Source organism: Mirounga angustirostris, unplaced genomic scaffold (genome assembly GCF_029215605.1).
Source record: "Mirounga angustirostris isolate CCGP_5_RB_7025 unplaced genomic scaffold, mMirAng1.0.hap1 SCAF_4, whole genome shotgun sequence".
Taxonomy (NCBI): Eukaryota; Metazoa; Chordata; class Mammalia; order Carnivora; family Phocidae; genus Mirounga; species Mirounga angustirostris.
The window spans coordinates 160,322,568-160,338,038 of NW_026991712.1; the positions used below are offsets into that span (position 1 = coordinate 160,322,568).

The 15,471-nt window shown below is 45.9% G+C and overlaps 1 protein-coding gene and 1 long non-coding RNA gene across 5 annotated transcripts in view; one reads left to right on the forward strand and one right to left on the reverse strand.

The window, feature by feature from the left end:
• Window positions 1-4,509: 4,509 nt before the first annotated feature.
• RHBDL2 (rhomboid like 2) overlaps window positions 4,510-15,471 on the forward strand; it is a 51,261-nt gene continuing 40,299 nt past the window's right edge. The window contains exon 1 of one of the 3 annotated variants that reach the window (XM_064589436.1): window positions 4,510-4,858. The gene's annotated coding sequence lies outside the window, so the exon portion shown is untranslated. The remainder of the gene's footprint in view (window positions 4,859-15,471) is intronic. The other 2 variants (XM_064589434.1, XM_064589435.1) reach the window with 2 other exon arrangements.
• The window catches only part of LOC123859766 (uncharacterized), a 58,960-nt gene continuing 55,525 nt past the window's right edge, over window positions 12,037-15,471 (reverse strand). For both annotated transcript variants that reach the window (XR_010411000.1, XR_010411001.1), the window contains one exon: window positions 12,037-14,706. This is a non-coding gene — a long non-coding RNA (uncharacterized LOC123859766). The remainder of the gene's footprint in view (window positions 14,707-15,471) is intronic.

Consider the following 15,471-nt stretch of genomic DNA (forward strand, 5'->3'; position numbering starts at 1 on the left):
TTGCAGAGGCTGGGAAGTTAAAACCGCACTTCCATGACCTTCTTGGAGCTTGGTCTCTGGATGTGTTTTAAGTTCCCCAGTCAGATACACTCTAGGGGGCTTGAATCTGGAACTGAGTTTCTCTGGGGGAGAAATGAGGCACCATGTGAGGGTTTAGGATGTCATGGTTCTGGAACCAACAGCTCTGACGCTGGCTTCTTTTCTCTCGGATCTTGGCTAAAGGGGTGTGTTCTTGGAGCCAATAGTTGGAACAGTAGCTTCCCAATTTCCTAATTTCCTGATGTGGAAGAAGTAACAATTTTTAAAAAAGATTTTATTTATTTATTTGAGAGAGAGAGAGTGTGTGTGTGAGAGAGAGCACAAGCAGGGGGTAGGGGTAGAAGGAGAAGCAGACTCCCCGCCGAGCAGGGATCCTGAAGCGGGACTCGATCCCGTTACTCCGGGTTCATGACCTGAGCTGAAGGCAGATGTTTAAGTGACTGAGCTACCCAGGCGCGCAAAAGTAACAATCCTTTTCAACTTATAGTAACCCTCTTTATCTCTGATAACTTTGTTAACTTAAATTCTATTTTGTGTGATATTAATATAACTATACCAACTTTCTTTTGGTTAGTTTGACCATATTTTTACATGCTTAAAAAAAATCTTTTGGGAGCGCCTGGCTGGCTCAGTCAGTGGAGCATGCGACTCTTGACCTTGGGGTTGTGAGTTCGAGCCCCATGTTGGGTGTAGAGATTACTTAAAAATAAAACCTTTAGGGGCACCTGGTGACTCAGTTGTTAAGCGGCTGCCTTCGGCTTAGGTCATGATCTCAGGGTCCTGGGACCGAGCCCCGCATCGGGCTCCCTGTTCAGCGGGAAGCCTGCTTCTCCCTCTCCCACTCCCCCTGATTGTGTTCCCTCTCTCGCTGTGTCTCTCTCTGTCAAATAAATAAATAAATAAAAATCTTTAAAAAAAATAAAAACTTAAAAAAATTTTTAAAAATCTTTTTTATACTTTAAACTTATATAATGTTGTATGTCAATTATATTTCAATAATAAAAACTCTCAACCTTTCCTACTTTTCTTAATTTTGGGGTGTGTCTTCTTTAAATAGATTTGTTCATTTAGCCTTAGTTTATTCCTGTTTTCTCCTAGGAATTCCTTAGATATCATCAGCCAAGGTTAGTCATGAATTGAAAAGGATTTTTTTTTTACATTTTATCTAGTGTTTTTAGGTCTGCTGTACTGGGTTTTTTGTGAGTGGTTACTATGTCTTTTTTCATAAACAGAATACCTTTTAAAAAATTCATGTTTCATATATTTTAGACATATAATACTAAATCCCAGAAGGAAAGCTACCTTATTGGGATATTCACATTTGCAGTTTATCAGAATTTATCAGAATTCAGCATTTGGGAAACATACTCCAGGGAATCTGGAAGAATATAATGAGTAACTTTATGCAGCCTAGATTATATTGCTTCCTGTTGAGTGGTCTAACTAACACTCTGGGGCCTTGAACTATTCCATAGACTGCACACCTCTAGGGACTCATCTGTAGTTTTACCACCCACTACCAATCACAATTCAGACAAGAAGCTTGGTGGCCAGAAGCTACAGAGATATGTCCTGACACCTGCTGGTGACTGAGGGAGCCTTCACCTGCTAAAGATGGGAACTGTTGATGCTTCTGAGTTCAAAAGTTCAACAAACAATTGTTTCACACTTTTGTGTCAGACTTTGGTGTCATTGCATGGATACAAAGACGAAACAGAGTGGGTTACTGCTCTTGAAGAATTCATAAACTCAGGGCATGCCCTTTAGTGAGGAAAGAGAAAGACACATATACTGATAATTTAAATACTTTGTGGTAGGTGTTACGATGCATGTGAGATAATAAAAAAATATGTACTGGTCTCTCCTAAGTTCCTGGCACAGAGCTCCTAAAACCCTTGTAAATTCCTAAGTGATAAGAGCACTAGGAGCATCTTTTTTTCTATTGAGGTGGCTCTGGGTGGGCTCCTGGATGGCTCCTAGATGGGGCTGGTCACCAGAAAGACGGAGCCTCGATTTGAAGCTTGGAATTTTCAGCCCTGCCCCTTCCATTTCTATAGAGAGAGGAGGGGTTTAGAAATGGAGTTAGTAATTGATCATGCCTATGTGAGGAAGCCTCCATAAAATCCCGACAGTATGGTGTTCAGAGAGCATCCAGATCCGTGAACCATCCATGAATTGGGGGGGTACACACCCCTTCTGTTTCCATGGGGACAGAGCTCCTGTCCTTGAAACTCTGCCAGACTTCACCCAATGTTATCTTTTCATCTGGCTATTCATTTGTATCGTTTATCATATACTTTAACAAACTGGTAATGGTAAGTATTTCCCTGAGTGAGCCACTCTAGTAAATTAATCAAACCAGAGGAGAGGAAAAACAAAAACAAAAACAACAACAAAAAAAAAACCAGAGGAGAGGGGTATGGGAACCTCTGATTTGTAGCCATGTCAGATAGATGTTGTGGGTAACCCAGGTACTTACTACTGGGCATCTGAAGCGGGGGACAGGCTTGTGGGACTGAGCCCTTAATCTGTGGGATCCGATGCTATCCCCAGGTAGGAGTGTCAGAATTGAGTTAAATTGTAGGACATCCAGATGGTATCTCAGAGAATTGCTTGGTGGGGAAAAACCCTCTACACATGTGACCAGAAGTGTCAGAAGTGAAGTGTTGTATATGAGTAGTAAAGGAGACACACAGGAGGGAAAGACTCCCCCCACCTCACCCCACCCCCGCCCAACAATGCGGTAAGCTCAGAGTGCAGGGAGGTTAGTTTACTCTGCATCTCCACACGAGGAACTCTCTGTAGCTCCCAGATATACTGCTTTTCATTTCAGCTACAGGCAAGAGACAGAGTCTTTCTGGCCCTAATGCAAATTTTTAGGAAAGGGAAATTAATGGCCCCCCCAACCCCAGTTAAATATCCTTCTCTGGTCCTATAACTGTGACCAATCTTGGTCACAGATGCTGCACTGAGCTGGCAGGATACTTGGCTCTTGTCTTTCTGTAGCACTCAAACCTGAGTCAGCCCTACCACCGTCTTTGCCTGAGCAGTTAAGAGCTGCTGGAGAAAAAGGCCACACAAGCATTTGTAGAAATTTCAAATGGAACATCCAAATGGGACAAGATCCCCTAGGCCTCGTGATGGTGGTTGGGTGGTAAGGGATGGTGCTGGGGGGTGGGGGCGGGTAGCATTGCAAAGACTGATTCGAGGGGGGGTGGGGGCCTGAGTGGCTCAGTTGGTTAAGCATCTGACTTCAGCTCAGGTCATGATCTCAGGGTCCTGGAATCAAGCCTGTGTTGGGCTCCCTGCTCAGCAGGGAGTCTACTTGTCCTCTCCCCACACTCATTCTCTCTCTCTCTCTCATATAAGTAAATAAAATCTTAAAAAAAAAAAAAGACTGATTCAATGGCCCCAAAGGGGCATGATCTTGGTGAATTCACCAAGTTCAGGGGAAGGCTCTGAATTTTGCAAGCTAGAAGCATGAGCTTCATATCTCAGAACCAAGGGGCACCCAGCTGGCTCAGTCCGTAGAGCATGCAACCTGTGATGTCAAGGTTGTGGGTTTGAGCCCCATGTCAGGGGCTTAAAATTTTAAGATTACTTAAAAATAAAATCTTAAAAAAAGAAAATCTCATGGGCGCCTGGGTGGCTCAGTCGGTTAAGTGTCTGCCTTTGTCTCACGCCATGATCCCAGAGTCCTGGGATCGAGTCCTGCATTGGGCTCCCTGCACAGTAGAGAGTCTTGCTTCTCTCTCCTGCTCATGCTCTCTCTCTCTCAAATAAATACATAAAATCTAAAAAAAAAAAAAAAAAAAAGTCTCAGAACTCAGTTTTTTTTTTTAAAGATTTTATGTATTTATTTGACAGAGAGAGTCACAGCGAGAGAGGGAACACAAGCAGGGGGAGTGGCAGAGGGAGAAGCAGGCTCCCCGCAGAGCAGGGAGCCTGATGTGGGGCTCCATCCCAGGACCCTGGGATCATGACCAGAGCCGAAGGCAGACGCTTAACGACTGAGCCACCCAGGCGCCCCAGAACTGAGATTTTGTAGGTACTGATTCACATTAACAAGGTTCATAAGCAACTGATGTACAAATCCTAAATGAGAATTAATTAATTTACAAAAAGTACTTAAGGGCATATCAACCCTCCCCAGGGCCTACTGCAATGGGAATTATTCTCAAAATGCATTGAATTAATAATCAGAAACTGGTAAACCTATTTCACGAGGGGCGAAGGTACAATCAGTTTGGTAGACAGAACCCAGGGGGCTTGTGACTAAATCTTTGCTGAGGGTCACCAAGTCACTCCAATCTGCTGTCCAGCGCCACATCTGGCTTCCCACCCCAGCACCACCAAAGGCAGAGTGACAGAGACCACCCTGCCGAGATCTTTCCCCAGGGCGCTGAGCGGGGAAGGAAGAAGACTCAGACGTAGGCAGGAAGGTAGGACTTGGAGGAGGAATGGAGTTCAGTGCCGGGGCCACAGAGAAAGAAAGATCAGAGACTGTCCCAGGCTCCCTGGCTCAGACCCAGGCAGGCGGAGGGGAGGACTCATTCATCCTAGGCCAGCCCCGGAGTGAGACCGCAGAGCTGCCTCGCCCGGCCCAGGCCGCGTGTCAAAGCGGGGAGGGGATTTCATCAGGCTCCCTCCCCCTGGGCCGGGCGCCTGGGAACCTGTTGGGACGATTTTAGTTTGGGGAGGGACGGAGGAGTTCCTGGCAGGGCGGGAACTTCAGGGCGACAGAAGCAGCCCCTTGGCCCGGGCAGCCCGGAGCGCGGCGGGCAGCCTGTCCCCGCTGGGACGACGAGGGCCTCGCGAGGTAAGCGGCGGGAGCTGGGTCCGGCCGACGGCGGGCCTCCCTGGGGAGGCGGGGGCGGGGCAGGAAGCGCCCCGGGTAGAAAAGCCGGAGTCCCGGGGTTCGAGCGGGAAGCAGCCGGCCCTGGGTCGCTCCTGGCATCCTCCCTTCCGGACTAGTCTTCAGGATGGCCGCTTGGGATCCTGCAACATTTTAAAAGTAGCATGTTGAGGGGCGTCTGGCTGGCTCAGTCGAAGGAGCATGGGACTCTTGATCTGGGGGGTCGTGAGTTCGAGCCCTAGGTTGGGTGTAGAGATTACGTAAATAAATAAATAAATAAATAAATAAATAAATAAGCGTTAAAAAAAAAAAGTAGCAAGCTGAGTCAGGAGTGGGGGGCTGTCTCTGGCTTCTCCCCCAGGGACATGGTGGGGGGACCAGGTAATGCCGTTCTCCTTCCCAGCCCTGCTCAATCACTGGCCTTCTCGCCCTTCATCCCATTTTCCACGATAACCAAAACCCCTCCCCACCTTTGTCCCCCAACTTTCCCCGCCCCCCACTCCCCCCTGCAGCTGAGCCAGTTCCTAGCCCGCCTGGGTTGGCCGACCTCTCCCCTGCCCCTCACTGGAGACCACAGCCAGGGAAGACATTCTCTCGGCTTCTTCCTGCTAGGCGCCTCCCTCAGGGTTGTTTCCTCCTTCCTGGTACGGGTATCTGAGGGATTTCACTCATTCGTTTATTATTCACTTGTTTATTCCTCACTGTTGGAGCGTAAACCTGCGTTCTGGGGGAGGGGGCACACAATCTCTGCTCTTCCTGGGAATAGGGAAACTGACCTTTATTTCACACACATTTAATAATTATAAGCTGGTGGGCCGTGTGGCCTAGGGTAAGATTATCTTGGAGTTGTCCGGACACTTGGATTCCTATCCCACCTGTCCTGTTTACTTCCTGAGCCCCGGTTTCCTCATCTGTAAAGTGGAGTTGCTGTGAAGATGATGTGAGAGATGCGTGTCATCCTCAATAAACACCACTGCTCTTACTCTTTCCCTTCTTCTTCGGCCCGTCCTGCCGCGCCCCTCCTCCCGCCACCTCCCCCGATCTGTAAGACCGCCCCTGGTCTTGAAAGCACTTAGGCAAAAGTGTAAACCCAGAATGGGTAGGGAAGGGAGAGGTGGAGAAGGGAGAGGGAGGCTCGGAAGGGGTGGGGGTGGGGCTGGATAGAGGAAGAGACCTTCCGTGGGTCTGAGGTAAGAACACCCGACCAGGGCTGGGACTCCAGGGGAGGGAGATGAAGTTCCCAGGAGGCTCTCCTGTGGTGTTTCTGAATTTGCACTCACACTGAGCAAGTGATGGGAAGTACCAATTCCTAAAACCAACTCTGCCTGGGCTCAGGCTAAGGGCTTTTAAATGCATTATATCACTGAATCATAACCCTGTTATATTATTATCCCCATTTCACAGATGAGGAAATGGAGATACTAACAGGCTAAGGCTAAGGGATTGCCTAAGGTCACATGGCTAGTAAGCAATGGATCCAGAGTTCAAATGTGAGTCAGACCCTAGACTCCATGCTCTTTGTTCAACTCCTTGCTGTCTTTCCAGTTCCTGTGTATCAGAAAGAACAAAACTTCCTAGACACCAGCTTCTCACTTCTATATATCTCCTGCTCTGGGCTGCTTCATTCCTGTGGGGAGGAGCACACTCCTTCCCGATTCATTAATTCATTCACTTATTCACCCATCATTCATTCAATCAAGTGCTCTGTTGGTCAAGAGGGCAGGGACCATTGTCTGTGTGTTCACAGTTGTGTAACCAGCACCTTGTATGACCCTAATACAGGAATGTTCGATGAATCCTTTGTGAGTAAGTGGGTCCAACAAACATTTTTTGATGCATTCTGTGGGCTCCCTCATAGGGATTCGTAGATGAATGAAACAGAAGTCCTATCCTCAAGACCCACACAGCCTTGTGGAGGAGATGGCGATAATACAAAGAAGAGATGGTACCCTAGACGGGAGCAGAGGCTGCAGAGGGAACTATGAGGGGCATTTTAATTCCACGATATCTGCCTTGTTCTCTACTGGATCCAGGGCCTAGCCAATGGCAGACTCATGGAAGATGCTTGTAAGGCTTTGCAGAGGAGATGTTTACGACAGTCTTGAAGCGGGTGTTAGAAGTTTACCAGGAGAGGGGCGCCTGGGTGGCTCAGTCAGATTCCGTGTTCAACTCTTGGTTTCTGCTCAGGTCATGATCTGAGGGTTGTGGGATTGAGCCCTCCGTTGGGCTCCATGCTTAGCATGGAGTCTCTGGAGATTCTCTCTCTCTCTCCCTCTCCTCTTGCCCCTCCCCTATTTGCTCTCTCTCTCAAATAAATAAATACAATCTTACCAAAAAAAAGAAAAGAAGTTTGCTAGGAGAACAAATTGGAGAAGGAAGCTATTCTAGTGGAGAGAGATGCTCATGAAAAGGCCTAGTGGAGGGCTGGAGCTGGAATTGCTAGGGGCTCAGTACGGCTGAAGTGTAGAGTGTCTATGGAAGAAGGAAGGATAAATAGGCAGGCCTCAGGCCGTGAGCCTTGTTAAGGAAACTAGATTTTACACCAAGTGTATTGGATAACCATTGAAGGGATTTAGCAAAACGAGGACACCATCTGACTTGTATTTCAGAAGTGTGGCTGATGCATGGGGGTCAGGGAAATGGCACCAAGATCTCTAGGTCTGACAGGGTTCCTCTCTGTCTGAGGAAATGAACCTTCCTCTTTAGGACCTGGGTTAGGACTTCCTTTTTAGGACTTCATAATGGTTCATGAAGGGCCTCCTAACTTGCCTTGTGTCCTGATCTACTGTGCTTTGTCCTCAGCTATATGCTGGGTGACTGCTAATCTATTCTTCTCTTTTTTTTCAAGTGATTTACATTTGTATAATCTGGAGCAAATTCTGGGGTATCCTGCTTGCTGATTTGTGCTCTATTATATAAAGGAGAGAGATGGAGTTGCGGGGCAGGGGGGCACCAGGAATTATGTTGGGCTCAGAATGTGCCCCGGGAGTTTGTGTTGAATATAGAACTGGGGGTATATGGACGTGGATAGCTTTCAGAGAATCAGTTTCCAGGCCCTCAGATTCCACAGGTATTCCTTCCTGAAAGCAATCTGACTGGATTTTTTTTTTTTTTTTAGATTTTGTTTATTATTATTATTTTTAAGTAGGCTCCACAGCCAGCATGGAGCTCAGTGTGGGACTTGAACTCATGACGCTGAGATCAAGACCTGAGCTGAGGGGTGCCTGGGTGGCGCAGTCATTGGGCGTCTGCCTTCCGCTTGGGTCGTGATCTCAGGGTCCTGGGATGGAGCCCCGCATCGGGCTCCCTGCTCAGCAGGAAGCCTGCTTCTCCCTCTCCCACTCCCCATGCTTATGTTCCCTCTCTCGTTTTGTCTCTCTCTCTCTCTGTCAAATAAATAAATAAAATCTTAAAGAAAAAAAAAGACCTGAGCTGAAATCAAGAGTTGGACACTTAAAACCAACTGAGCCACCCAGGCGCCCCCGACTGGATTCTTTTAAGTTCTCCTTGTGAACTCCTTCCTTCCTTCCTTCCTTCCTTCCTTCCTTCCTTCCTTCCGTCCTCGCTTGTTCTCTTTCTTTCTTTGTGGGCTTCATTCCCAACGTGCAGCTTGAACTCAAGACCCTGCGGTTAAGAGTTGCATGCTCCACTGCTGAGCCAGCCAGGAGTCCCTAACTCTGCTTTCATTATTTCCCTTCTCTAGCTCTGCTAGATTTGTCCTGAATCTTTCTATGGTGCATTGCTCGGGGCTATAAAAACCAGAAGGACACCTGGAGAATGCTTTGTTCCTGAGAGATCAGATAAGATAAACTGAAGGGGTGGTACCTTACTGCGGACTCTTAGAATTTACTTTTCATTTTATTTTATTATTATTTTTTAAGTAAGCTGTACACCCAGTGTGGGTTTTAGACTCATGACCCTGAGATTTGAGAGCACATACTCTACCAATTCGGCCAGCCAGGCACCCCAGCAACTAGAGGTTTAATAGGCTGCCCAAGGTCACAGAACTATTAAGTGGCAGAATCAGGACTTGAACTCCAGAACCTCCCCTCTAGAATTTGTGCTCTTATCCACTATCCTACTCTACTTTAATTTAAGTGCCTTAGCTCTTTATCTGTGTATTGTAGAATTAATTGGGACCTGAACTGGTTGTCACGGGGATATAGATAAACTCATTTATAGAAATTTAAAAAAATAAAGGTGGATTTTTCTTACAGGCAGAAAATTATTCTGCTTTGGCTAATTGGTTGGGCAGTGAGCACTGGCTTTGACAATTGGATTACATGGCAGACATTTTCCAAAAACTGAACAAACTAAATCTGTAATTCCAAGGCTTAGATGAAAACATATCTAAAGCATGTTTCTTTTTTTTTTTTTTTAAAGATTTTATTTATTTATTTGACAGAGAGAGACACAGCGAGAGAGGGAATACAAGCAGGGGGAGTGGAAGAGGGAGAAGCAGGCTTCCCGCTGAGCAGGGAGCCCGATGCGGGGCTCGATCCCAGGACCCTGGGATCATGACCTGAGCCGAAGGCAGACGCTTAACGACTGAGCCACCCAGGCGCCCCACTAAAGCATGTTTCTAATAAGACTATGCCAGAAAATTCTGTCTTGGAACCTATTTTAACTTGTGAAAAAGATTTTATTCATTATCATACAATGTGTGCGAGGGTCATAGCTTTTTCAAAATCTAATGGGGATTCGTGAGCAAAACAATGTGAAGACTTCTGGCATATGGCTCATACACATCACTGGCCATGTGTGTCATGCTGGGGATGAGGCTCCTGATCAGGTGAGCTGAAGTGGCTTGTCCACGGGGCAGAAGTGAAGCAAGATCAGGCATTTCTGATGCTATGATTTCTATTACTCCATACTTCCTACCTTCTTCATTTCTTTCTTTTTTTTTTTTTAAAGATTTTATTTATTTATTTGAGAGAGAGAGAGAATGAGAGCGAGAGAGCACATGAGAGGGGGGAGGGTCAGAGGGAGAAGCAGACTCCCTGCTGAGCAGGGAGCCCGATGTGGGACTCGATCCCGGGACTCCAGGATCATGACCTGAGCCGAAGGCAGTCGCTTAACCAACTGAGCCACCCAGGCACCCTACCTTCTTCATTTCTTGATGCTTTATTCAGCAAACATTTACTGAGCACCTACAAATGGAGTAAAAACTACACATTTTCTACTTTTTCTGGAATTTATATTCTAGTAGAAAAGACAGTGAATAAACACATCCGATATTTTTAGATAGTGACAAGTGCTGGGAGCAAATAAGCAAGGGAATGTGCTAGAATATATGCGGTGGGCAGAGGAGTGGGCCAGGGGAGACTTCCTAGGGAGGTGCTCTTTGTTATGAAGGATGTAGCCTTGTGTATATATGTTAGAGTGTGTGGGAGGGGTGGAGGAGAGAGGTTTAGGTCAACGGAACAGCAAGTGCAAAGACCCTGAGGCAGGAGAGAGCTTGGGGTATTCTTGGGATAGGAAGAACTGTGGAAAACAATATGGAGGTTCCTTAAAAAATTAAAAATGAAAATAGCATATGATCCAGTAATTCTAATTCTGGGTATTTACTTGAAGAAAACAAAAAACGCTAATTCAAATAGATGTATGCACCCCTATGTTTATTGTAGCATTATTTACAATAGCCATGATATGGAAGCAACCTAAGTGTCCATCAGTAGATGAATGGGTAAAGAAGATGTGATATATATATAATGGAATACTACTCTGCCATAAAATAGAATGAAATCTTGCCATTTGTAACAACACGGATGGACCTAGAGGGTATTATGCTAAGTGAAATAAATCAGACAGAAAGAGAACTACCATATGATTTCACTTATATGTGGAATCTAAAAAACAAAGCAAATGGATAAACAGATAAACAAAAACAGAAACAGACTCATAAATACAGAGAAGAAACTGATGGTTGCCAGAGGAGAGGGGGCATGAGGGGATAGGCGAAATAAGTGAAGGGGATTGAGGGGTTAAACTTCCACTTATAAAATAAATAAGTCACGGGGATGAAAAGTACAGCGTAGGGAATATAGTCAATAGCACTATAATGATGTCGTATGGTGATAGATGGTAACTACACCTATTGTGGTGAGCATTTTGTAATGTATATAATTGTCAAGTCGTATATTATACACCTGAGACATAATATTTTATGTCAACTATACTTCAATAAAAAGATACATATATTTGTATATAAAAGAAAGAACAGAGATGTTGCGGGGAGAGTGGTAAAATTCCACAAAGAAGACAGGAGCTAGGTCATGCAGGACCTTACCAGCCCTGGTAAGGATCCTGTATTTATCTCGAAGACAGTGAGAAACCATTGAGAGGTTTTGAGTAGAGAGTTGCTCTACTCTGATTTATGGTTGTGTTTGTTTGCTTTGGAGTGGGGCAGGAGTAGAAACCGAGATGGAGAATATTTCAGGTAGGACACCAGCGGTCTACTCTATGGAGGGATACCAAGATGAACAATGTCAATGGGAGGCAGAATGGTACAGGATGCCATTCTGTTGCTCTGGAATCTGGGCAGAGTCCAGCTGAGCAGTTCTGCTCTGTGTGGTGTTGGTTGGCTGGGGGTCACCGACTTGGCGGTCTTCAGTTGGTGGATGAGCCGGGCTGTAAGGTCTAAGAAGGCTTCACTTAGGGGTGCCTGGGTGGCTCAGTTGGTTGAGCGTCGGACTCTTGGTTTCAGCTCAGGTCATGATCTCAGTGAGGGTCTTTAGAGTGAGCTCTGTGTCTACTTGGAGATTCTCTCCTCTCCCTCTGCCCCTCCCCCTACTCCCACATGCACACATTGTTTCTCTCTCTCAAATAAATAAATCTTAGAAGAAAAAAAAGGCCTTACTTATGCATAGGTCTGGCACCCCTATGGTCTTGCGCATGACCTCTCTCTCCATACGATTAGATTGGGCTTCATCATAACATGGTGGCTTCAGGGTAATCAACCTTTTTTAATTTTTTAATTTTTTTCTTTCCACAACTTCACAACTTTCTTTTTTTTGACTTTCACAAGAATTTTATTTTTTTAATTTAAATTCAATTAATTAACATATCATGTATTATTAGTTTCAGAGGTAGAGGTCAGTAATCATTGGTCTTATATAATACCCAGTGCTCATTACATCACATGCCCTCCAACCTTCTTTTTTAATTATTATTTATTTATATATTTTTAAAGTAAGCTCTACACCCAATGTGGGGCTTGAACTCATGACCCCAAGATGAAGAGTTGCATGCTCCACTGACTGAGCCAGCCAGGCACCCCAGTAGTCAACCTTCTTATGGTCTTAGGCTTCCAAGAAGAACAAGAGTGGGGCTGCAGATCTCTTAGGGCCTGGCCTTGGGATGTACTACTTCTGCCACATATTACTGGTCAAAACCTGTCACAGGGCTAGCCCAGATTCAAGGGCAGGAGAAACGAACCCCACCTCTTAGTGGGAGGAATGGCAAATAATATACTCCATCTTTAATCTGTCACACGAAGCTTCTGGGAACTGATTAACCATGATCACCCTGATGGTGCTGAGTCACTTATAAATCTAAACTATAGTATACTGTGCTGGGACAATTTATAGATCTTTATTCCTCACCGGATAGGGAGGACCTAGGAATAGGAGGTGTTTTTTTTTGTTTGTTTTTTTCTTACGTTTCCAGAGCCCAACATATAGAAGACGTTCAGGGAATGCTTGTCCAGTGAATGCATACATAATATAAGAATTCATTGCTTATCAAACCACAGTATACATACGAATCCGCTGAAGAGCTGTCAAAAAGGCATGCAGATTCCTGGGCAAGACCTCAGCCCAGACCCTCTGAATCCAGATCTCTAGGGTAGGGGTTTTTAGTCTGGGCTACACATTAAAATATACCAGTATTCAGGCCCTAGCTCCAGAGGCTCTGATGCCATTGGTGGATGAGCTGGGCTCATGAGCCCAGACGTCAATATTTTTTTACAGTCTTCTCAGATCATTTGATGTAGGTGGTCTATGAGAGGTGACTGTCCTCAGTTTGCCTGGGACTGTCCTGATTTTAGCATCCCAAGTCCCACATCTCAAGAAATCCCTAGTCCTGTGCAAACTCTCACAGTTGGTCACTCTCGATGGACCACTATTCAAGAAACATTGTAGAAGAGGCGGTGAAAGCCCTTTTGAAGAATAACTACAAATATCTAATGAGAGCAATGCTTCTGCCTCCTTACTTAGGGGACTGACAGCGTACTATCGAAATGCTGTCAAACAGAGTCAACTCCTCGAATGAAGGCGGAGATGGCTCAGGGTCAGTGTTTTCCTTCAGCTCTGTACTCTGGTAGACTTGGTTAACCTACTTAAATAGGGTGTCCATCTCTGGGAAATCTTCCAGACTATATTCCTTAGTGTACATGAGGCAGCTTTGGAAGCCTGACCACAGTCAGCAAGGATGATGTGTGGAGGATAGTAGGAGACACAAGATGAAGTTCTTGTGTCTCTATGCCTGTGTGTATTGTTATTACTATTATATTGTAATAAGGTACAAAGTTATATGTCCTCTCTTAGGTAGTGCTGGGGGAAGCAGTGTGGATAGTGGAGAGCCCATCTAGCCTCAGAAAAATGGGTTTGGGTCTCAGCTTTGGTGTGACTAGGTAGGTATACGGTCATGGGTGCCTCTTTTGCTTTAGTTGTTCATCTATAGAATGGGCCTAGTAATGACGTCATCCTCATAGGGAGGATCCATTGAAATAGTATAAGTGAAAGTGGCTGGAGCCTGGGAAGGGGGTAGTGTGATTGTTGTTGAGTGGGGGAGATGCAAAGAAATTATTCTGCTGAGAGGCCTTGCTCAGGACCAAGGCCCTGGCCCCCCCACCCTGAACCACAGCCCCAGTTGTGTGGGATTCCAAGGAAGAAGCTTTTAACATGTCGTGGGCATGCACAGACCTCAGGAAGCAGTGTCTCTACCTTAGTTGCCCTCACAGAGAGTGCAAGTTTGCTTTGTTTTAGGAATAAGAAAAACTTTTGGAAAAGGGGGTTTGTGAAGGCATTTTTTTGTTTTTAAATCGTTCGCTTATTTATTCCAAGTGTATTCTCAGAGATGTAGCAAAAAGAAAACCACCTCAGCCACAAACCCATAATATTGAAAAGCTGGTTCTTAATTTCTGTAGCTAAAAGTACTCTTTCAGTCTATAACCACAGAGATTGCTGCAGGCCTCTGGAACGGGGCATAATGATGGTTTGCAGTGTGATGAAGGAGGCTGTTAATCTCTGTGGCCCAGAAGCCCAATCCATGGCCTCTCCAATTACCCAGGTTGCCTAGCAACACCACCAAAAGCCTCCCCACCAGGCCCAGCTGGGCAAAAATTGGGTACACCCAGCACAGCCTGCCGCCCAGCCTCCTGCTCCCAGGCCACATGAAAGCTAGACTCAGCCTTGGCAGGGGCCCGCCTGGTACCAACGAATGGGTGGGGCCAGCTGTTTAAAGAAACAATTCAGATATTTAAAACCTACTCATGTGAATGCAGCTAGGAAAGCTGCACAAACTAATGATCCAAAGTCTCTTCTGCCAAAGAGGAGTTGTCCTAAGGTGGGTGGCCTTGCCTGTGCTCTCCTGGGTGAGGTGAAGGAGGGAAGGTGAGCCTGACTTAGACGTTTGGGTTCTCAGAGAGGCAAGTCCTTTTCCTTTCCTGGGTGCCTGTGTCCATCTTGACTCTCTGTGGCAGCAGTGGGAATGCTGGGGATTCCCAGCCCCAGACTCTGGGCCGATGACCTGCTGCTTCGACAGCCCCCATTCGGAGACTCCTGGGCTCTAGTCCGGGTCTGTTTGGGCAGCTGGAGGAAGAAGCAGGAGATTAGGGAAGAGGGAAGGATGGTGCATAGAAATCACAAGGCAGAGGAACACTCAAGGTCTGTGGAGTGAGACACCCCGGGCTCCTCTCCCAGCCCTCCCCTCACTGGCTACATTATCTTGATCAAGATCCTTTGGAAGCCTGAGTTTCCTTATCTATACAATAGGGATGTTATTATTTTATTTTTTTATTTTCATTTTTTGTTATTATCCTGTTTTATAAGGTGGTTGTGAACATTAATGAAGAGAATGCTCATCAAGTGCTTAGCATAGAATCTGGCATGTAGTAAGTGCTCACTATTTTTTTTAATTTTTTAATTTTAATTTTAATTTTTTTAAATTTATTTGACAGAGAGAGACACAGTGAGAGAGGGAACACAAGCAGGGGGAGTGGGAAAGGGAGAAGCAGGCTTCCCGCTGAGCAGGGAGCCCGATGCAGGGCTCAATCCCAGGACCCTGGGATCATGACCTGAGCCGAAGGCAGACACTTAACCGACTGAGCCACCCAGGCACCCCTATTTTTTTTAAAGATTTATTTATTTATTTATTTGAGAGAGAGAGAGAGTGAGCGAGAGAAAGAGAGAAGGAGCAGGAGGAGGGGCAGAGGGAGAAGCAGACTCCCCGAAGAGCAGGAAGCCCGATGCGGGACCCTGGGATCATGACCTGAGCCGAAGGCAGCCGCTTAACTGACTGAGCCACCTAGGTGCCCCTAGTAAGTGCTCACAATTATGGCAACTCTTATTATTTCA